The 23,180-nt window shown below is 39.8% G+C and overlaps 1 long non-coding RNA gene across 1 annotated transcript; it reads left to right on the top strand.

Moving 5' to 3' along the window:
• The first annotated feature begins 21,549 nt into the window (after positions 1-21,549).
• Positions 21,550-22,201, top strand: LOC121041491 (uncharacterized). Its single transcript, XR_005795765.1, has 2 exons — positions 21,550-21,679; positions 21,802-22,201. It is a non-coding gene; the product is annotated as an uncharacterized LOC121041491 (long non-coding RNA).
• Positions 22,202-23,180: the final 979 nt, after the last annotated feature.

Raw genomic sequence — 23,180 nt, 5'->3', positions numbered from 1 at the left:
CAGTTTTCAAGCTTCTGCTTGCATCACATTTGCTAATGACCTATTTGCTAGTTACATGGCCACGCCCTGATTCAAACAATGAAGAAATAAATCCACCCTTGATGGGAAGAACAGCAAAGTCCTATTGAAAAGGGCATGCATATAAGGAATTATAATGTATCTAAGGCAGGCACATCTTCTCCTGTTTTCAACACCCTGGTTGAATCATCCCATGCCTAAGTTAGTCCAGGCAGCCATGTAAGTACAAACTGGCCACTAATGGTGATTTTCATAGTTACTTGCTCTTAATCTCCAACCATATACCACTAGGCTTCTTTTGCACCTCTTGTCTTTTGGCAGAAACATCTAACGTCTCTGGCCTCTGCATTAGGCTGGGAAGCCCATCTACGACATAGTCATCAAATGAACCATTCATTAGTGTGTAGGCTAATCCCTAGTTTACGTATCACTGCTCTTGAATTTTTTCATGATCTCTTCAGGTGGATGTAGATGAATTCTTTGCTCTATGGTCTCAGATCTTATTGTTCATAATTCTAGGTTGCCCTGTGATGTCACATAGAAACCTTTTATCTATCACTCCCATTGAGCCATAACGGAAAGGCATCTTGTCACATTCATCTTGGTATTCCTGGTGCTTAGCCCAGGGTCTGGCTCACAGTAGGCATCCAGTGATTGTTGACTGAATATATGATACACAGCCTAAATAAGCTGTACTCGGGGAGTTTATGATTTGGTTGGAAAGACAATACATTTAATAGAAATCAAAATAGATTTCTCTCATGCTGGAAGAAAGGCCTGGGAAACATGTAGAGAATAATATAAATTATTTGCTGTAAGAATCAAGAGAAGGGGAAAAAATAGTGCCTGATTCAGTTTGTAGCCTCTTAGCCACCTTAACCCATTCCTTTCCCAACATTAATTTTTGTCTTGCTCTACCACCAGATCTCATCTGTCATCATTTTCCATGGCTCTGGAAACAGCCACTTTGTGTCCTCATTCCCACCCCAAACAAGTTACTTAACCTCTGAAAGTCTCAGTTTCCTCATCTGTTTTCTGAGGATCTGAGAGGATTGAGTAAGTTAGGACACCTAAAATCCCTTGGCATGGTGCTCAATAAATGACAGTTTTATTAATGTTCATAATATTGTTATTGTTACTACATTTCCATCTCTGGTCCTGCTTCTGTTGGGCCTTGCTCTTCCCTTCCTTGACTATTAAAATCACCTTCTCAAGACTTTCCCCTAATTCATCCTGTAACTTTCTCTGATTATCTTCTCTCTCTTTTTTTTAAGACTTTATTTATTTTGATAGAGAGAAAGAGAGAGAGGAGAGAGAGAATGAGTAGGGGAGGGGCAGAGGAAGGAGAAGAGAGAGAATCTCAAGCATTCTCCATGCCCAGCATAGAGCCCCCTGCAGGGCTCAATCTCATGACCATGAGATCATGACGTGAACTGAAATCAAAAGTCACATGCTTAAACGACTGAGCCACCCATGTGCCTCTCTTATTATCTTTTCTAAAGGATATATCTGACCCCTTCTTTTATATGCTTTGAAACTTTTTTCCCTTCCCTTTGCCTGAAGAATCAAGTTCAGACTTCTCAGCTTTCCTCCAGCAACACTAGACAATTTTCAGTTCTTTGAATATGCCCTGCTATCTTAAACACCCTTGCTTCGCACAGAGGCAGATTTGCAATGACGACATGAGGCTTATGCTCCAGCCTCTTGTTTGCACAAGTACCTTCCAAAGCTTGGAATGTTCTTCAGGCTTTGGGGAGGAAGGAGCCGCCTAGCTAGGAGCCTGAGCCAGGGAGTACTGTTGCATCAGAGGGTGGTAGTACTGGGACCACAGTAAGAGCCAGCGTGCTGCCCCCCCCCCCGCCCCCACGTCTCCATTTGCCCAGACCTCAGTGACAGTTTGCCCCTGGCAACCTCACTGCGCCTCTACCTTCTCTGTCTTTGACTCCCTGGAGAAGACCTGGACTATGAGCCACTCCACTCTGCTTGGGGGGCATTATGACTCAAGCTCCTCCTTGCATTCCTACCCCAAACCCAGGGTCACCATCAGGGAATGGGGAGCCTCTCAGGCTTTCCTCTGCTTAAGCATGAAGCCATAAAGCAAGTTACAGATGTGGCATGACTGATAACAAAGTTATGAAACCAAAAGAAACTTCTAAAACCATTAGTAACAAAAAACAGATGTCCCTCACTCATACCACAGGAATGATTGAATTGTCTTCCCCGTCTGTCTGCAGAAAATATAAAATCAGTCAGACTAGGGGGCCAAAATATAGGGGGGAAAGTATCATAGAAGTGGGTTAGGCAGTTAATTCAGGAATAATAATAACAGCAGTAGAACAACATGAATTTGTGATGTTCATGGTATTTAGCAGCTTTTGAAAATTTGAAATTTTATCTTTTATATTTGTGAAGTTGCTTTCCTTCTTTTTTAAATTTTTTTTTTCAACGTTTATTTATTTTTGGGACCGAGAGAGACAGAGCATGAACGGGGGAGGGGCAGAGAGAGAGGGACACACAGAATCGGAAGCAGGCTCCAGGCTCTGAGCCATCAGCCCAGAGCCCGACGCGGGGCTCGAACTCACGGACCGCGAGATCGTGACCTGGCTGAAGTCGGACGCCTAACCGACTGCGCCACCCAGGCGCCCCCGTTGCTTTCCTTCTTAATAGAGAACCCAAAATGCATTATTAACTTTAGCTCCCATAAACGGAATCTGCCCCTATAGCACACATGGGTTCCTTGTTTATAAGGTACTTATTTTTTCTGAAGATACAATTCAAATGTTGTCACCTGATATCCCCTTTCCTGCACTATCACTGAACCTTGTACATGTACCATTCCTGCTATACATGCACATTCATCAAAAATCGTTTATTCTCTCCACTTCTTCAAAGCTGGGAGGCTTCTTTGACCCAGGTTTGTGTTCCCTATGCCTAATGCTGTCTGTCACATAATTGCTTCATCAACATTGAATACATGAATCAATGAATGAATAGCTGGATAGACTGGACAGGGAGTGGACATAATCACAAGGAGTTTCACGAACATCTGGAATTTGTGTGATAGATGATTGCCATTTAATTTTGAAGTGAAGTATGAACATTCTAGATAGTGATGTCAGCATAAACACAAGACTTATCGGGGGCGGGGAGGTTGGCAGGAAGAAGGGAAGACAATAAGGATCTTTCTGGGATGCTGGAAATGTTCTGTCTTGAGTATAGTGTTGGCTACCTGAGTCTGTACATGTGCTGTCATGTGTTAATATGTGTCAACTGCATATCAAAATAAAGAAATTTTATGAAATGATAATTTTTAAAATAAAATTTGCTAAGGCCAGACAAAACTGGGTATTTGTGACAGACAATAAGGAAATTAATTTGATTCAAGTAAGTATTAAGCTTTATTATTTACATAATCCAATTTTTAAAATAGAATGAAGCAAATGATTTATATTGGGAAATGGTGGGAGAGAAAACTGAACAGGCACAATGATCGGGCCTTAAGTCAGGACTGATATCTAACTTTGATCCACTAGGTAGCAGAAAGACATGCAGGTTAGGAAATCAATCAGAGATCACAATGAGTTTAGATAACAGAGATGCCATTAGCAATACAGTGAGAGTCAGAGAGCAGAGACAGATTGAAGGCAAGAGCTGACAAGAATTTAAAAAGTTTTTGGATGTAGTGAATGGAGAGACAGTCAAGGAAAACTTTAAGCTTTCGGATGTGCAGAGGAGCAATGAGACTGCTCTTGGGAAACATGGTAGGATTGAAATAGAAGGTGGTTTGTGGGAAGAAGAGAAGGAAGCTGGATGGGGCACCTGGGTGATTCAGTAGGTTGAGTGACTCTTGCTCTTGACTCAGGTCATGATGTCATGATTCATGAGATGGATGGAGCCCTGCTTCGGTCTTTGTGCTGATACCATGGGGCCTGCTTGGGATTCTGTCTCTCCCTCTCTTTCTGTCCCTTTCCCGCTCATTCTCTTTCTCTCTCTCTCTCTCTCTCAAAATAGATAAATAAATAAACTTAAAATAAAATTTAAAAAAGCAAGTCATTCAAGACAGTTCCTTTCTCACTGGAGTACTTATTATGTGCTGGGCTGTGTGCTCAGCGCCTCACCTGCCTCACGCCTCCTTTAATTCTTCTCAGTAATCCCACGAGGCCCATCCTCTTGTTGGAAATAAGGAAATTGATGCTCAGAGAACTTAAGTAATTTGCCCAAAGTTATAGCTCAAGTTTTTTTATTTTAATTTTTAAATTTACTTCTTTATTTCGAGGTGAGGGGTTGCAGAAAGAGAATCCCAAACAGGCTCTGACCTGTCAGGGCTCCAACTCATGAACCATGAGATTATGACCTGAGCTGAAGTCAGATGCTTAACCAACTGAGCCACCCAGACACCCTTTAAACTCTTTTTTTTTTTTAAATTGAAGTGTAGTTGATGTATGGTATTAGATTAGTTTCAGGTGTACAAGAGAGTGATTCGACATTTAAATATATTATGAAATGATCAACATAGTAAGTGTAGTTACCATCTGTCACCATACAAAGTTATGACAATCATATTGACTATATTCCTTATGCTGTACTTTACATACTTGTGACTTTTATAACTGGAAGTTCGTACCTCTTAATCCCCTTCACTTATTTCATCCATCATCCCACCCACCACCCATTCTAGAAACTACCAGTTTGCTCTCAGTATTTATAAATCTCTCTTTTGTTCTCTTTGCTCATTGTGGTTTTTAGATTCCACGCATAAGCGAAATCATGCAGTATTCATCTTTCTCTGATTTATTTCCCTTAGCATAATATTATCTAGTTCTATCTATGTTGTTGCAAATGACAGAATTTCATTCTTTTTTAATGGCTGAGTAGTATTCTGTGTGTATTTGTTTATTGATGGACACTTAGGTTGTTTCTGTATTTTGGCTATTATAAACAATGCTATAAGAAACATGAGGGTGCATTATCTTTTCAAACGAGTATTTTTTGTTCTCTTCAGATGAACATCCTAAGTGGAACTGCTGGGTCATATGGCATTTCTACTTAATTTTTTTGAGGACCCTCCACACTGTTTTGCATATTTGCTATACTAATTTACATTTCCACCAACAGTGCACCAGGCTTTTTCTTTTCTTGACATCCTCCCCAACACTTGTTATTTCTTATCTTTTTGATACTAGCCATTCTGACAGGTGTGAGGTGGTATCTCATATTTAGTTTTGAATACATTTTCCTCATATTTAGTGATGGTGAGCATCTTTGCATATGTCTGTTGACTCTCTATAGGTCTTTGAAAAAGTGTCTTTTTACATCCTCTGGCCATTTGTTCATCAGATTGATTATTGGTGTTGAGTTGTATAAATTGTTCATGTATTCTGGATACTAACCTCTTATTGGATTTATCATTTGCAAATATATTCTCCCATTCAGTAGATGGCCTTTTTGTTTTGTTGATGCTTTTCTTTGCTATGGAAAAGGTTTTCAGTTGGATGTTCCCATTTGTTTATTTTTGCTTTTGTTGCCCTTGCCTGAGGAGACAGATCCAAAAAGAGTTCTTTGAACTCTTGGAGCCTCTGGATGGCTCAGTCAGTTAAGCATACAACTTTGGCTCAGGTCATGATCTCATGGTTTGTGGGTTCCAGCGTCACGTCGGGCTCTGTGCTGACAGCTCAGAGCCTGGAGCCTGCTTTGGATTCTGTGTCTCCCTCTCTCTCTGACCCTCCCCCGTCCATTCTCTGTCTCTCTCTCTCAAAAATAAATAAACATTTTTTAAAATTAAAACAAAAAGAGTTCTTTAAACTCTTAAAGTTGACTAGTACTTCTTACCTCTCTCCAATAACCTAAAACTACTTTTAGGTCCTATTTGTTTAAAAGTATTATTAAGAAAAAAACGTCTAACGTGGTATACAATGCTTAACAGCATTACTATTACATTACATTACAATTTCAAGTGGCTCTTGTTCACTCTTGTTACTCCATTTTGTACCAACCTTGCTTAGTTTAATGAAGTAGTTTTTATTGTCTTTTATACACACGGTGCATGGTGGAGGCTTTTCGCCGGAACCCAGGTGCTTACAATTTAAATCTTTCTAGAACTGTTTGCATCTCTGTCAAAAGGATCCATTTCCCAGAGTTCTCTGTCGTTGGCTCTTTGGAGATGGAATGCACATTCTGTGCAAAGTATGAATGTGCACTCTTTCTCTCTGGCCCAGGTAGGCTAATCAAAACTATGTCTTGCTTGGCTTCATTTCTCTCGGTATGTGGCTTTCTGCCTTTGCCAAAGCCAAGGATAAGTGAAGCAGTGAGTCACATGAATGATCATTAATGTTTTCTTGACACATTGGAAGGGAACTCACACATGCTTATGTTTCTTTTCTTTTAGCTGATCCTTCTTACATAGAGCAAGAGATCAGGGCAAAAGGATGTGAATCACTTGGAAATGATGAACAGTGGCCTCTGGCCAAGAAAGGGGTATGTCAGGTGTGTGGTTTTTCCAAACCTAAAATATTTGCTTTCAGTGCACTTAGCAGGGTTGTAATTGTAGGGTGTTAAACTCTTAGAAGTGTCATGTCTACCCAGCACTCCACTTGATGATAATAATAAAAAAAAAAGCTTTATTGATATATAATTTACATACTTACTAAGTGTGTTATCATTATCACTAATTTAGCCAGTAGTTGTCACTTTCCATTCCTTCTTCCTCCAGCCCTGGCAACCACTAATCTACTTTTTGTCTCCATGGTTTTGCCGACTCTAGATATTTCATATAATATGTGGGTTTTTGTGACTGGCTTCTTTTCCTTAGCATATTGTTTTCATGTTGTAGCATGTATCAGTAGTGCGTTATTGTTTAGGACAGAATAACATTCCATTGTATGGCCATACCATCTTTTGTTCATTCATTCATTCATTGATGGACATTGAGTTGTTTCTACTTTTTAGCTATTAAGAATAATGCTTCAATGAATACTCATGTACAGGTTTTTGTGTGGAAATTCTCCTGGATGTAGACCCAAGAGTGGTATTGTTGGGTAATATGGTATCTCTGTTCAGCTGTTTGAGAAACTGGATGTACCATTTTACATTCCTACCAACAGTGTGTGAGGGCTCCAATATCTTTACATCCTTACCAGCCCTCGTTATTATTTGTCTTTTTTATTATGGCCATTCAGTAGTTGTGGAGTAGCACCTCATTATGGTTTTTAATTTTATCATGGTAAAATATACATAACATAAAATATACCGTTCTAACCATTTTTAAGTATACAGTTCAGTGGCATTAAATGCATTCACAATGTCAAGCGACCATCGTCATGGTTCATTTTCAGAACTTTTTCATCATCCCAAACAGACACTACCCACTAAATAATAACTAATCACTTCCTTCTGTCCCTTCATCATAGTTTTAATTTTTGTTTTCCTAACAGCTAATGTTTTCCTAATGGTTGATCATCCTTTCATATGCTTATTGGCCATTTGTGTATCTTCTTTGGAGATATGTCTGTTCAAATCCTTTACTCATTTGTAAGTTGGGTTATTTGTCTTTTTATTGTCAAGTTATAAGAACTCTCTTATATATTCTGGGTACAAGTCCACAAGATATATGATTTGCAATATTTTCTCTGGGCTGTCTTTTGCTTTCTTGGTGGAGAAACCACAAAAGTTTTAAATTTTGAAGAAGTCTCATTTACCTATTTTTTCTTTTGTTGCTTGTGCTTTTGGTGTGGTAGCACAGAAATCATTGCCTAATCCAAGGTCACAAAAATGTACCCTTACATTTTCTTCTAAGAGTTGTATAGTTTTAATTCTTACATATAGACCTATGATCCCTTTTTAGTTAATTTTTGTTTATAGTGTGAAATAGAAATCTGAGTTTATTGTTATATGTGAATATCCAGTTGTCCGGGTACCATTTGTTGAAGGCCATTCTTTCCCTTATTGAATTGTCTGACACCTTTATAAAAAGTTAATTGATTATAAATGGACTTTCACAATGATTCCATTGATCTACATTCCTGTTCTGCCAGGACCACACTGTCTTGATCATTGCAGCTTTGTAGTAAATGCTGAAATTGGGAAATGTGAGTCCTTCATCTTTGTCCTTTTTCAAAATTGATTTGACTCTTCTGGGTTTCTTGCATTTTCACATGAATTTTATCATCAGTTTGTTAATTTCTGCAAAAAAAAAGTCAGTTGGGATTTTGATATGGATTACATTGGATCTATAGATCATTGTATGTAGTATTGCCATCTTAATAATAATATGTCTTTAGATTCATGAAGGTGGGGTATCTTTTCATTTACACAGGTCTTCTTTAGTTTTTTTCAGCATTATTTTATAGTTTTCAGCATAGAAATATTGTACTTCTTTTGTTACACTTATTATGAAATATTTCTTTCTCTTTGATGCTATTATAAATTTCACTGTGATCTTAATTTCATTTTTGGATTGTTCTCTGCTAGTGTAAAGAACTATAGTACCCCACCTGCCCTCTTATCTGAAGTTTCATTTTCTGCAGTCAACAGTACTCCAGAAGCAGGTGTTTCTCCTTCTGACCTATCACCAGAAGGTCAGTAGTAATGTGACATTACATCACAATTAATGTACAATTAATTTTTTGAATACTGATATTGCACCCTGCAACCTTGCTGAGCTTATTTATTCTGACAGCATTTTTGGCAGATTCTTGAGGATTTTTTATGTATAAGATCAAGTCATCTACCAATAGAAACAGGTCTACTTCTTTTCCAGTCAGGCTGCCTTTTATTTCTTTTTCTTAAATAATTTCACTAGCTCAGTGAGTGTTTCAAATCCAATTCAAGAAGATTCAAAAGAATTTAGAATTTCTTTTGCCAGAAGAGGAAAAGATCAGGAAGAGCAAGACCAAGAATATCTAGGAACCTACTGTCTTGCTAATAAATCTATTTGTTGATCTTCCTATTTCCTCATTTACCACTTAAGCCATTTCTTCTCTGACCTCCCCATTTAGGAAGCAAAGTATATTTGAGGCAGGGGACTTTTATCTTTTCTTTTAAAATGTGTGTTATTGGAGGGGTGTCTGGCTGGCTCAGTTGGTTAAGCATCTGACTCTTGATCTCAGCTCAGGTCCTGATCTCAGTGTTGTGAGTTCAAGCCCTGTGTTGGGCTCCATGCCCAGTATAGAGCCTACAAGAAGGAAGGAAGGAAGGAAGGAAGGAAGGAAGGAAGGAAGGACAGAAAGAAAGAGAGAGAGGAAGGAGAGAGAGAAAGAAAGGGAGAAAGAGAGAAAGAAAGAGAGGGAGGGATGGAGAAAGGGAGGAGGGGAGGCGAGGGAGGGAGGGAGAAAGAAAGAAAGAAACACAAAAATGTATGTTTTTGAATATTACCCATATCCTGGTGACCAGCATTCGTTCAGTTCTCTTTTACCCCCTATCTCCTGTCTTAACCTAAACCACCATACCGGATACAAAAGACAAGAAAATGTCAAATTTAAACAGTAGAAACCAATGAACTTGGTTGGGTTGCTTTTCATTTATATGCCTGAACTGGAATCCCCAACCATCAGAATAATGAATATCAGTTTTTCATTTTTGGGTTTCTCACCCTGATTTGGGATATCTCATTTTTTATTTATATTTATTCCCATCTATGTCAACGTTAGGAAATAAACATCCCAACTTGGAGGCTATGTTTACAATTGAGCCTCTTCCACACATACATTATTTAGCCTCCTCATTACCTGGCCAACGTAGAGGATTTAAAGCATCAACATAAATCTGATTTTAATTTTCTCCCAATAAGAGCTGAAAAATATGTCTAATTATAAGGATGCTGTAGAGTACAATGGGAGAATCCTCAATTCTTGCTAATAACCCTGACAAGTCTGAAATACTGTGTTATTTTTGGAATCGCTATATTGCACTTTGAGCTAGTTTTCAGGGAAGGAGCTATACAATAAAGGCAAGAATCACCTGCTACAAGGGCAGTCCTGGGTTCTGGTTCTTCTGCACTTAGCTAGCTGCGTAGCCTTGGCTAAGGTGAGTCACTTGAGATCTTCAGGCCTGAAATGAAGGGATTAGACTCAAGAATCCCTGCGAGCTCTGACATCCTGTGAACCTTTGATTCACGTGTGCTGCACGCAAGCCGAGTACCATGTCATTTCAAGAGGTACGTGACTTTCAGAAAGCGGAGTGTGCATGTGGTGTGATCACAGCTGGCAGGGCAGCAGAGGCTCTTAAAGGAGGGCACATCTTGGGTTTGATTTTAAGTCTGTACCTACGAGTCTGTACAGTCTTTACCTTCAAAGACCACAGAGGAGGGAGTGACCATATGACAAGATGTGATGAAGTACGTTCTACATGAGAATTGTTTTTTCCAGATAATTATTGTTTTTAATTTTTAACGTTTATTTATTTTTGAGAGGGGGGGAGGGAGAGAGAGGGAGATAGAGGATTCGAAGCAGGACCAGTGATGACAGTATAGTCTGATGCTGGCCTCAAACTCGCAAACTGTGAGATCATGACCTGAGCCAAAGCTGGACACTTAATCAACTGAACCACTTGGGTGCCCCTTTCCAGATAATTCTTAAGAACACAGTTCATCTAAGCAGAAGGCATTGTAAACTTAAAATTTCCTGAATATTGCTGGCATACAGCCTAGAGATCTTCTCACTGATGTTCCTCAGTCTAATGACCACTCTGAAGTAGGAGCTGATGGGCCAGGTGAGGGTCGCAAGGAAGGGACCGTACCTATGGGCTTAGAACTCCTGCTTACTGTTAGGTAATTGCACATCCCCATTTGCCCAGGACTGTCTGTTACCCCAGATAAATTATTATCTGTTACCCCAGATAAATTATTAATAGGGCCCCTTTCCTCTCTAAATTCCCCTGGTTTAGATAATAAATTATATAATCACCATAAGAGGATATTTATTCCTAGGTCCATTTGCTCAAGCGGGTTTTTGAGTAGTAAAATAATTTAAATGTTATTCAATTAAGTTCCTCACTTGCTTCATTTTCTTGCCTTAATAGCCATATTAACTTCCATTTATTCACGCAGCACACACTGAGCCAAGATTTTATGTAGGAAATCTTATCCACAGCATCTCAGTAGAGGGAGAATTATTCACCCTCATTACAAATGAGGAAACTGAGGCTCTGAGAGGAAAAGCAGCAGATCCAGGATTTGAACCAAGGTCTATTGGCATCAGAAGTCTTTTGTCATTGTGCCTCTGTGAGTTCAAACAAAAGAATATTTTTAACTTCAAGAAATGAAAATGGTCTCATTTTATTTATTTATTTACTTACTTTTTTTTAGTACTATAAAATCCATTTATTTAAAAAATTCAAACCAGGGACCTACATGGCTCAGTCAGTTAAACTTCTGACTCTTGATTTCCACTCAGTTCATGGATCTCATAGTCGTGGGATCAAGCCCACACTGTTCCACGCTGAATGTGGAACCTGCTTGAGATTCTCTCTCCCTCTCTTTCTCTCTCTCTCCCTCCCTCCCTCCCTCCCTCTGCCCCTACCCTTCTTCCACATGTGCGTGCTCTCTTTCTCTCAAAAAAACCCAAAAAACCCAAGTTAGTTAGATTTATAAGTGAGTTTTGTCACATTTTAAGGAACACATGGTTTCAGTTTTATATAAATTGTCCCACATGATAGTAAGGATGAAAAGCTCTCTAATTTCTGTTACAATCTTGATAACATACCTTCCACAACGTGGCTGTTTTTCTACCTCTAGAGGTGCAGTTTGTTCTCTCAGTTCTCATATCAGTTTCTTGGGGGTTCAGAATGATTTGATATTTATCTAGCTGTTCGAGGGACAAGGCAAGCCTCAGATCTCCCTACTCCTCTGCCATCTTAGCTCCTTCTCCTTCACTTGCAATTTTAGATTTAGAATGGTGATAATAAAATGAATGAAGCACTGCTAGGAATTTACCCAAGGGATACAGGAGTGCTGATGCATAGGGGCACTTGTACCCCAATGTTTATAGCAGCACTTTCAACAATAGCCAAATTGTGGAAAGAGAGTAAATGTTCATGAACTGATGAATGGATGAAGAAGTTGTGGTTTATATATACAATGGAATACTACTTGGCAATGACGAAGAATGAAATATGGCCTTTTGTAGCAACATGGATGGAACTGGAGAGTGTTATGCTAAGTGAAATAAGTCATACAAAGAAAGACAGATACCATATGTTTTCACTCTTATGTGGATCCTGAGAAACTTAACAGAAGACCAAGGGGGCGGGCAGGGGGAGAAAAAGTTATAGAGAGGGAAGGAGGCAAACCATAAGAGACTCTTAAAAATTGAGAATAAACTGAGGGTTGATGGGGGATGAGGGAGAGGGGAAAGTGGGTGATGGGCACTGAGGAGGGCACCTGTTGGGATGAGCACTGGATGTTGTGTGGAAACCAATTTGACAATAAATTTCATATTAAAAAAAAAAAGAATGAAGCACTTTAAATCCTGGCAACAACACTCATTGTGTATTCTCTCTGTTCCTCAGTCTCCCCTTCAGGAAAATGGGGCTGTTAATAGTTCCTACCCCATACAGGTATTGTCAGGATTAAGAGCTGATACATGTAAAGTGCTTAGAACAATGCCTGGCACTGTGAAATCTCTCAATACAAGTTAGTGATTCCATCACCATCACCATCATTATCACCATCATCATTGATAATTGAATGTCTTCGCTATTACAATTTCATTAAGTACAAAATATGTAAGAATTTTATGTTTTTACTGTGTAAACATATGTTTTCCCTCTCCTTATGAACTGATTTATCCTTCTTTGAAAAACTAAAGGGGTCTGTGAAAGTTATAGTCTTCCGATGAAGAATTGGTAGTTAATTATTGACTTGATTCAGCATCATAGCGACTGAAAAACCTGAAAAGTCACTGAGAATCATGTAGAAAAAGATTTTCAAGTTGTTCTACTTTTTAAGTAATCTCTCTGCTCAACATGGGACTTAACTCATGACCCAGAGATCAAGAGTCACAGGCACTATTGACTTGAGCCCCCAAGGCGCCCTGAAAAAATTTTAAAGTTAAAAATAACTTTTTTCTTATTACCCAGATGAATAACATGTTCATTGTTATATAGATTCTTTGTGTGTATTTTTTTCATATGTAGGTATACATATACGTATCAATGGAAATGAGATTAAACCAAAATAGTTTTGCAGTCTTTTCCCACTTTGCAGGGTATTTTTAACCACTTTCTGTTTCAATAGTACTCATTCCATTTCCAACTATTTTTGGCAGCAGAACTAATTTTCCAAAAGAAACTGATAAAATTGAAGCTTTTGATGTTGAAGCAGGAATGTGAGACCCAGGGCCCCACCTACTTAGGCTCCCATTGGCTTTTATCCTTTCCCACCCTTTACCCAATCACCCCTGAGGCACCACCAAGGAATCCTGAGGCTGTGCCATAATATATTTAACCAGTATCTCTTCGTTTAGATTATTTCCAACTTTTTCCTGTTATAAAACACACTGCAGTGAACATCTTTGTAGCTCATCTTGGCACATATGCTTATTTATATATGTATTTTCTTCGGGCATTTTTTAGAAGCAGGAATTCTGGGTCAAAGGATATATGTATTTTAAATCAAATTTTTAATCACTATTGTACAAACTGTCTTTTAGAAAGTCTGTACAAATTAACAGGCTAACCATGGGTATTTTCAGAAAAAGGAAAATCCTGGCCAATGTATTGATTAATGGCAAAATCAGAAAATTTACAACCCATGCCAGGTATCTTTAAATTAATACAGGAAATTAGTACAGGAAGGAAGAAACCTCCCACTCCCAAAAGGATTTCGTTCTTAAATGCTTACAGAGAACTTAAAAGCAAAGGCCCTACCCTTATTTTATAGTGAAAATAAAAAATGGGGAAAATTTTGCTCATTCCTATGAACTGGGCTTAGGACAGTTTTAACACAGCAAACACTCTTAAAGTAGGAATCCAAAAGAGCCAAGTAGCCTGAACATTGCTGGCATTTCTATGGACATTGCTGGTAAGACCAGATATATCCTGACCATATCATGTAACTTCACCCAGCTTGATGATCATACATGATGCTTACTGGGTCCTGAGCCCAGGAAGTGGTCTCACTTCAATGTAAGGGAGAGTCCTTGAAAAAGCCATCTAGGACTCCTTCCATAAAATCACTTTTGGTTACCTGAAGGTGCTGTGTTGCTTCTAGTCATCTGCCACATCATCAGCCCTTTAACCCTGAAATGCTATGGTGTTGGTGAAGTCACACTGGATGGGGACAGCAACCTTGGGTGGTGTAACCTTAAAGCATCATCTCATTCAAGTTGGGTAAAATTTTGGCTTGGGGCACCTGGATGGCTTCGTCATTTAAGCATACTACTCTTGGTTTTGGCTCAGGTCATGATCCCAGGGTTGTGGGATTGAGCCCTGTTTGGGGTCCTGTGCTGGGTGTGGAGACTGCTTAAGATTCTGACTCTCTCTATCTTTACACCTCTCCCCTGCTCTTTCTCTCAAAAAAAAAAAAAAAAAAAAAAGAAGAGATTGGAGATTGGCTTAATTTCTCCAGGAGATTCTTAAGTTTGTTTGTTTGTTTGTTTGCATTGACTATCTTTAAAAACCAGTGAAGTCTCTTATAGATCTCTCTGCAGAGAGAAACTAACTTGTTGAAAACGTTTGTATGGGGTACCTTGGGTACATAGCAGTGCTATACTTTTATTTGATTCCTCTTGTTACAGTAGGTTACTAAGAGTCCTTGTATTAGCATTGTGCAAAAATTTGGAAAGTATTTTTAATTAAACCAAGTGAAAGTCTTGCCATAGATAATTTCCTAGGTATAAATGATCCTTTGGTTTCTCTTATGTCATTGCTGTAAAAGACTCCCACCTCCAGGCCCCATACTACGCCTGGTCGGGGGCACTAAACTAACTGCCTTTCTGAAGACTCAAGGAACATCACATCAACTTGACTCTGCTCTCCTAGAGTGTCAGCACTGGCTGCACACTGGCATCTCTTGGAGAACTTTACATACAGATACCTGGATCCAGTCCCAGATCTTCTGACATAGTTGGCCTGGGATAGAGCTGGGCATGGGATTATTTTAGGGGCTCCCTAGATAATTCTCATGTGCAGCCAGCATTGAGAATCCAGACTTCTCTGATTTCATAGGTTTGTCTAAGAGTTGGATTGAATGTAAGTCAGTTGGAGGAAGCTGGGAAAAAGAAAAAGAAAGAGATTGGAGGAGAAATAATTTCTCTATTTTAAGAATATCTGTTTTGCTCTCCTAAAATAAATACTGGGGCAAGATCAGGGTTCTTTGTCATCATCAACTTAACTCCCCTGGAGGGAGGTTGAACATCAGGGCAAAGACATGGGCAGTGTGGGAGGAGGTCATTTGAAATTAGTTATCAGTTTAACATAAGTAACGCCTTCTTACGGCATCATTGCTATATGGCCAGAGTGGGTAGAACTTGGAAATCATTCCAAGCTAAATTCTTGGTAATTCAGAAGAAGGCCTTTATCCTCTGAATCAAGCGCTTAATGATTTAATTTGTCTTGGATCTCATTGTGGAGCTCATTACTAAATCCATCAGGACCCAGAGGGTGTCAGAATGATTTAGCAGTCTTATAAATTTCTCTATATTCTCTGGTAATTCTCATCGTATGTTAAATGCTGCAGAATGGCAGGAAGATATAACTTATCAAAATGACTGGGGATGACTTTGAAAACATCTTTTTTTTTTTTTTCCTAGAGGAGAAAAGAGCTGTGGAAAAAAAATCTTTTAAATCCCCAAATTAATATTTAACTAAGTTAGCAGTGAACCTGTTCTCATTCAATCCCTTGATTGCTTTGTTAGAAGTAATTGCTTATCTCAGTTTGAGAAGCTTGGTTGAAGGAGGTTACCCCCTTTCATGTCTTATTCATATAAACTTTTTTGTTAAGTATTTTAAATGCACTTTAGCTCTTAAAATTTTGTGAATTAGATAGAACCTACAGAAGGGAAGAGGTATGCTTTTTTTTTTACATCAATATATTACTCCTATTAATTTTTTTTCAATGTTTATTTATTTTTGGGACAGAGAGAGACAGAGCATGAACGGGGGAGGGGCAGAGAGAGAGGGAGACACATAATCGGAAACAGGCTCCAGGCTCTGAGCCATCAGCCCAGAGCCCGACGCGGGGCTCGAACTCACGGACCGCGAGATCGTGACCTGGCTGAAGTCGGACGCTTAACCGACTGCGCCACCCAGGCGCCCCATATTACTCCTATTAAAAATAACATTCCCACTAATGTCAAATGGTCTTTTGGTACCTAATGATCTTGACAAGAACAAATACAACTGCGCAGACTTGGAATTGGGAGAGAATATGGTCATTTATCTGTGGTGCTGTGGGAGAGGCATTTTCCTTTTCAATTTTCTCCCTCCATTTTCTTATTACAATTACTGTTTGGGTTCATTATGACAACTTCCATCATTATGACTTTCCCAGCTCACAAGCTGGAGAAAGATTAATGGTAGAAGAAAATACAGTCTTTGGCAATAGAGCTACAGCTAGCTGTTAATATAACAGAAGTACATGAAATCCATTTATAAGATTTATGCTTGTGATGGAGAAAGTGGTATAAGGTCTACCTTATGTTAAGATATAGAACCAGAACTATTGACAGAAAGCATGTACATTTCATGCATTCATTCACTCATTCATTCAACAGATCTTCAGCATCAGTTATCTGTGCATGTCACACGCTAAGATAGAAACAAACCCTAATAAGATCCAGTCTGAAAGGGATGTGAGGTGAGGAGGATGCACAGGGTCAGGGGGAGGCAGGGAGAAAAGGTTTTGCCCCTTACATGGTTTTGCCCATTCTGAAGGTTAGAATTTTGATTCTTATTATCTGGCAGGAATCCTTGGATCTAGGTCTATATTAATAGACCTAGATGTTGTTTAACACAAAGCTTAGTTGAGAATAACTCAATCTATAAATGAGACTGCGTACTAATTCATCCTATAGTACACAAGGAATAAAGGCCCTACGGTGAGTCCAATAGGAGTCTCTAATTCCTCCTCACCAAAGAAATTGGTAATCCTTTTATAATTTTCGTGACAGAAGAGTTCTGGTCCAGACTGGGCTATTTTCTTCTAATGTAGATGTGTATCTATGTGGTATCTTTTTGTGACGAGTTTGAAGGTGCTGCAGGTCTCTTACTAGTAGCCCCAGAGAGTTATTAGATGTTGTTTCTTCACCTCGGGAGGGAGTGCTCTGGGCCTTGTTTACAAGAGCTCTCCACATGTTCCCTCTGTGGGATTTTCTTTCTCAGCCCTATGGTTTTGGGTGGGGCATTTAAAAACAGCTTTGAAGCAGAAGAGTCATATCCTACTTTTAGGTCTCACTGTAAATGCCTATGTCATTGCTCAGCGATGGGGAGTTGGGGACAACTGTTGTGCAACGGCATTTAACACCTTCCCCGGTGGAAATACTTTGGGAGTAAGCTCAGAGATGTTGCCCTTAAATCACTTCTTGCTCAGTCTCATGTAGGTTATAGTCATTTCCAGCTGGGCCCTGGAAATGCAACAATAAACAGCGGTATCCCTGTCCCCAAGGATCTCACAGTCCAGTGAGGAAATCAGACAATTGTATAAGTGTGTGATCAGTGCTGTGATAGAGGTATGCAGGTGGTGGTGGGCTACTGTGGGATCACAGAGAAAGGTTACTTAATCCTGAAAAGCTAAAAACATTAAAAATTATGTTAAATAGCACAATTGTAAGAAAGTTGATCATTCCAAAATGATCTTTCTCCAAGATTTTATAGTTCTAGTTTAAAATATAAAACTGGTCAATCTTGTACTATGTTTGTTGAGGTCATATCTTGTTATCATTCAGTTTCATTAACTCTTAAATGTGAGGTGTATTAGGAGGTAGTCAGGAATGATTTCCTACAAGAATCCTATTAAGGCAGGGGCTTAAGGAAAAAATGACAGTAAACCAGCAAAAAAAAACAAGAAGTGGATAGGAAATGTTCTCTGCAAAGGAAACAGTGCTCACAAAGGCTAGGAGAGAAGAGGTGATGGGTCAGCAAAGTTGGGTCAGTGCTTCCCATGTGGCATTGGGGAAGGTAGCTTAGGGCAGAAAAAGAATGAGACTGGAAAGGGGAGCAGTGTGTGATTATGGAGAGCCTTAAGTGCTGAGTAAGGGGTTCAGAGTTTATTTTGAAGACAATGGAGGAGTGGGGGATAATAAAAGCCTTTGAACAGGAATAGGACAAGATCAGAGTTGTATGTTAAATAAAACATTCTCGCAATACCCTGGAGGAGAACTTGAAGGGACAAGGTTGGAGGCAGGAAGACCGAGGGCAGGCTGATGCTATAAACCAGGGAAGGGAAGCTGGTGGCCTAAGCTTAGGCAAGGAGAGTGGTGGAGAGAAAGAACTGAGAAAGTAGGCAGATTGTTACTTGAACTAGATTTGGTGACTGGTGAATAAAGGGATGAGGGAGAGGGCAACATCCTCCTCAGGCATGGCCATCAGCCTATGGTTCCTGAATGTGACAAGAGGAACAGTAAGCATCCACTAGAAGGAAATCAACTATAACAAGCCAAATAAACAGATGCTCCCACCCTTTATCACGAATACCACAATTTTAATACTTCTACGTTATCCATTGTCTTTTAAAATTTTATTTGGGGGTGCCTGGGTGGCTCAGTTGGTTAAGCATCTGACTCTTGATATTGGTTCAGCCTGTGAGCTCACTGTCATGAGACTGAGCCCTGTGTCAGACACTGCTGAGTGTGGAGCCTGCTTGAAGTTCTCTCTCCCTCTCCCTCTCTCTCTCTCTCTCTCTCTCCGCCCCTCCCCCCCTCAGGCTCTCTCTCCCTCTCTCTCTTTTTCTCTCAAAATAAATCAACTTTAAAAGTTTGTTAATTGTTTTGCACAAGTGACATAGTCGCATGGTTCAGAAATTAAAAAGCCTCAACAAGGTATAAGTTGAAAAGCCTCCTTCCCTCCCTCCCTCCCATTTACTTGTTTCTTATGTGATCTCTCCAGGGACTTTATGCAGATGCCGGGAAGTGCAAGCATGTATCATTCCTTTTTTTCACAAAAGCCAGCAGCATACTTTACACTGTGATCTGTACCTCGGTCTTTTGTTTTGCTTTGTTTGGTTTTGTTTTTTAACTGAATAGTATATCCTACATAACTTTCCATATCAATGTAAATGGAGAACAACTTTCTTATTTTTCTGTTTATAGGTGTATAGTATTCATGGATATATAGTTGTTTATTAAGCCAGTTCCCTGCTGTGGACACTTGGATTGTTTTCTTGCTATTATGAAAAATGCTTCAGTAAGTATGCATTCATCATTCTGTACTTGGGTGTATGTATCTGTTGAAATGGGCTTGACATATCACAGAGAAAAAGCATTTATAAATTTGTTAATAGAACTAAATTTTTATTTTATTTTATTTAAAGGGAAACTGAAAAAAATTTTAATGTTTATTTATCTTTGAGAGAGAGAGAGACAGACAGATGTGAGTGGGGGAGGGGAACAGAGAGGACAAGACAGAGAATCCATAACAGGCCCCAGTCTCTGAGCTGTCAGTCCAGAGCCCGACACAGGGGTCAAACTCATGAACTGTGAGATCATGACCCAAGCCAGAATCAGACACCTAACTGAGTGAGCCACCCAGGCGCCCTAAAAACACTATATTTTAAAAGTTGATCACTCCAACACAGTCCGGAAACTTTCTTCAAGATATTTTGTATTCGTGTATTAAAATATAAACTTATAAATCACACACTATGTTTGGAGTGGTATCATACTGTTACTGCTCAATTTATTAACACCAAGTGTTAATACTGCTCCACTTAAAAAAAATTTTTTTTAATGTTTTTATTTATTTTTGAGACAGAGAGAGAGTATGAGCAGGGGAGGGGCAGAGAGAGAGGGAGACATAGAATCCAAAGCAGGCTCCAGGCTCTGAGCTGTCAGCACAGAGCCCGATGCAGGGCTCGAACCCATGGACCGTGAGATCGTGACCTGGGCCAAAGTCAGATGCTTAACCGCCTGAGCCACCCAGGTGCCCAATACTGCTCCACTTTATTAACACAAAGTGGCACATGTGTTATAGCAAGTTGATAACATGTGAAAGTAATTTGGGATATCCAGTGCTTCAAGGAACATGGACTTGGAGTCCCTGATAGCCTATTTTTTGGTACTAATAAATGGTAGCTTTAAGTCACCATTTTAGGTTTTTTTCCTCACATTCCTTAAAACACCCAACTTTTGAAGAGATAACAGTTCCTTGATGTTTGCAAGTTGTGGGCATGTAAGAGGAGATACATTCATTATATGTTCAATATCTCAAGACTGCCTATGCTAGTATTTTTTAAACCAGGAGCTGATCAAAACAAACAGAAACAAATATAAAAAAATATTTCCTTGGATCTGGGCTGTTTTTATAGATACAAATGAGTTTTAGATAAATGTGTCTGATTTTACATATTTTTGATAGATCTTCTGTGGAGACAAGATTGCTTTTCCATTCAAATCTCTGCTGTGTGGAACCCACCTCTAGCTTAGATCTCAGAATGCAATTCCCATGAGGCATATACGTCCCCAAAAGTATATTTGTTCTTTCTACCAGTTGGCATGGGTTTGGGATATTGATATCCTATGAAACAGTGACAGTCTGTCTGCCAGCTGAAGCCACACAACCCTTCCTTTCTGGCCATATCCAAGTCAAGGAACCTTGCCTATCTTAACTCTAAGTCTGGAATTTGAGCCTGTTGAGTCTGTGGTAGTTTCATTTGCTTTTGATATTTAGTCAGTAGGAAAACGGAGAGGCTATTGAATGTCCCTTGGTCTTACTTAGAAGCATAGATACTACTTGGATTATGAATATTCTCAAGACTTTAACAACAGAAGGGAAATGCTGTGGCAAAAAGTGAGGGTTGTCTTTGGTCTTCCTCCATATTGTCTTGCTTATTGTTAACGTAAATCCGCTGCATCCCTGCAGATCTACTCAACGTGGTGTCTATTGACCATCATTGGGTGCCAACTCGTCTTCCCCACCCCTCTTATTCCAGAAGTTCATACATGTTGTCTCTCGCTATTAAACTGTCCCCTAACTCCCTTGCTCTCCCTGCCATTTTTCTGCTGTTGTGTTCTCTCCACAAGACAATGACTCTGCTCTATCTTAGCAATTCATAAACCTTATTATGCTTCAGAATCACTGGGAGTGCTTGTTAAATCTCAGTCAGGGTTTATAAATCTGCATTTTTAAAAAAAATTTTTTTTTCTACGTTTATTTATTTTTGGGACAGAGAGAGACAGAGCATGAATGGGCGAGGGGCAGAGAGAGAGGGAGACACAGAATCCGAAACAGGCTCCAGGCTCTGAGCCATCAGCCCAGAGCCCGACGCGGGGCTCGAACTCACGGACCGTGAAATCGTGACCTGGCTGAAGTCGGACGCTTAACCGACTGCGCCACCCAGGCGCCCCTATAAATCTGCATCTTAATCAGCAGGCTCCACCTGGCTCCCCAGGTGATCCCGACTTGATGAGGAGACCACACTTAGAGCAGCCCTTCACTCTACTGCAGGAGAACAGCACTGCTCTTCTGTTAAGGAGACCTGGGTTTAGGTCTACCCCTGCCAGTTCTATGGCTTTGGGTAAGTCACACCAATTCCTCGTGCTTCTACTTCCTCCTCTGTAGCATGGAGATCAAGGAGAGAAATTGCACTGGAGTTCTTCAACTCCTTTGCCCCATTGACTTTCCTTCTCACCTGCTTAGAAAACCCCAACTTGGAGTGGCCTTATCATCTACCTTTGCTTCTGGGCACCCTGGCTATTGAATGAAACTTGAGAAAATCACAGATCCAGGCTGACTGGTGCTGCTCACCTGAGCTCGCCACACCGTGCAAACACCACAGTACTCCAGCCACTCTCTTGTTCTGCACAAGGACCGTTCCAAATGTACCTTTCTCTCTTCAAACTTCAGAGTGAGGAAGGGGTTATGAGCTAAGGAATGCAAGAGGCCTCCAGAAGCTAAGAAAGGCAAGGAAACAGATTCTCCCCTACAACCTCCTGAAGGAAACAGTCCTGCAAACTTGTTGGGTTATGATTAGTGAAACTGATTTTGGACATTTGGCCTCTGCACCTACAAGAGAATAAATCTGTTTTGCTTAAAGTCATTAAGTTTGTGGCAATTCATTATAGGAGCAACAGGAAACAGATGCCACAAAGTGAGATCACTTAGGGAGCATTTGTGAAGAAGTCTCTTGAAAGCTGTTGCCTCTGTGTGGTTTTGTCTTCTATGGATCTACAGACAAGGCGCTTGAGACCACCACTGGGTTGTCCTCAAGACCGGAAACAGGAAGTGCTGGATGTTGAGAGAAGAGCTGGAACCCACTAGACAATGTGTCCTTTGCTATATCTGACCAGAAATACTTTCAGAAAGCAATGGCAGCTTTGTCACTTTTGCCTTCTGAATCTCATAGAAGTTCTTGTTTTGGCCAGCTACAACCCAGATAGGAAACAGAAATCATAGTTCTGGGACCTACAGTTCCCACCTTAACCAAACTGGTACAACACATTCATCCTCAAATGACCTGATTTTATAGGTTTTCATCTGCGCCTTTCCTCTCACTTACGTTATGGCGAGAGCATTTTCCTGTCATTGAAAATTCTTCCAAACTAATTTGGAAGAAATTCTGATGACCCATAATTTATTTAACCATCCCTCTGTTATTGGTGACTTAGGATGTTTTCCTTTTTTTAATTTTTTCCTGTGTTACTAATAGTATGGCCGTAACTCTCTATGCATACAAATCTTTGTCAGTATCTCTGATATTTCCTGGGAATGGATTCCTAGAAGGGGGATTACTGAATTAAAGGAGGTCAATTTCTACAAATTGTGATGATTCCTGCCAAACTGCTCTCCAGAAACGATATATCAGCTTTCACTCCTATTAACTGGGCCCTGGCCAGCATCGAATATTGTGTTTTAAATCCATTCAGAGAGGCACTTCTTGACAATTTCTAATGCTGGTGATCATTATAGCTCAAGACTTGGAAGTGAGGTGAGTTGGCCACAATATTCATCTGCAGCTGGCTGGAGAGGCTGGTGACACTTCCTTCCTTTACCTCTGTGGGCACCTGCATCTTCAGAAG

The sequence above is a fragment of the Herpailurus yagouaroundi genome, unplaced genomic scaffold, assembly GCF_014898765.1.
Source record: "Herpailurus yagouaroundi ecotype Mexico unplaced genomic scaffold, PumYag 29, whole genome shotgun sequence".
NCBI classification, from domain to species: domain Eukaryota; kingdom Metazoa; phylum Chordata; class Mammalia; order Carnivora; family Felidae; genus Herpailurus; species Herpailurus yagouaroundi.
The sequence above is the reverse complement of the archived record's forward strand: the minus strand, read 5'-3'. Positions and strand labels throughout refer to the sequence as shown.